This window comes from Crocodylus porosus, unplaced genomic scaffold (assembly GCF_001723895.1).
Source record: "Crocodylus porosus isolate Cpor-Errol unplaced genomic scaffold, CroPor_comp1, whole genome shotgun sequence".
Taxonomy (NCBI): Eukaryota; Metazoa; Chordata; order Crocodylia; family Crocodylidae; genus Crocodylus; species Crocodylus porosus.
This window is the reverse complement of record NW_017728947.1, coordinates 60,290,638-60,291,761: the sequence shown is the minus strand read 5'-3', so window position 1 is coordinate 60,291,761 and position 1,124 is coordinate 60,290,638. Positions and strand designations below refer to the sequence as shown.

Sequence of the window (1,124 nt, the reverse complement as noted above, 5' to 3'; positions counted from 1 at the left end):
ACTCTCCCCTGCGCACAAACACACACATCAGCATGCCTCTGGGGGCAGCCCCGCTTGCTGCTAAGTGTACATACACCCCCCACCCTCTCTCTCCACAAACCCCATACCTACCCACCCACACCCCCTCCAATATACAAGAGTAAGATTTCATTTTGAGTGATTTATGCAATCATTACTATATACACAACACAAACACACACAAATCATGACAAATATTTTTTTTGAATATAACTAAAATGTAATTGTGGATGTTTGACTTTTTAGTATACAATTTGGGGGTTTTCCAGTTCTAAGATGGCAGACCTCCTTCCCAAAAGGAATACTTCTGGGGGTAAGGGGAAGAACTTCTGGTGGCAAAGGTCATGGGTTAGGGGGTGGGATTGCAGGTCCCAAGATGGTGAGCAGGGTGTGGGGCAATCTTCAAAAGGCGGGGCTTCCTTTGTGGCCCTCCAGCCAAAATAATTGCCCACCTCTCATCTAATAGGACTAGATTATATAAGAGGAAATTGGAAATTTCTCTTGATCTCCCTACACAACCTTGTGCACTTGCAGTTCTTTCCCCCATGTTGCCAGCTCTTTATATACCTTGCATATCATTTGAGGATAGCTTTTGGAGATGCTTGTGATTAGAGATCTTCAGCCAGTTTCTCCTGCATGATACTTCTGTTTGGCTTCGGGATTTGTGGACTAGATCAGTCAGAGGGGAAGGAAATGTCCAAGACGCTGGACTTGCTGTACTTATACATATGGCATAAATATTATGTATGAGAGGGACATAACTCTTATGTCTGTTCTGTCCTCTGTTGGTCATTCAGTCTCCCATTCAGGTTCCTCTTATTTCTGTATTAATAGTTATTTGGTTGGAGATGAGGAAGTGTCAGTTTCACACTGTTGGCAACTGTGGCAAACCAAAGGGTTTGTTTTAAATGAGAAACTGCTTTCCCCTCTCACACCTCTGAATTGTTCCACACTCCCCAGGGTAAGTGGTACTTAGTTTCCCAATTCTTGCAGAAGACTTGCTCTCCTCTTTCTCCTACTGTCCAGAAAGGGTCAGGCCCAGAATTAGAAGACTTCAGTGACTCCAGGCCCATTAGAGAGTTACTTTGTATACCTTTTCAGTATCC

The 1,124-nt window shown here is 43.9% G+C and overlaps 1 protein-coding gene across 1 annotated transcript in view; it reads left to right on the top strand.

Moving 5' to 3' along the window:
* The window catches only part of SPRED1 (sprouty related EVH1 domain containing 1), a 99,456-nt gene that overhangs the window by 48,440 nt on the left and 49,892 nt on the right, over positions 1-1,124 (top strand). The window lies entirely within an intron of this gene.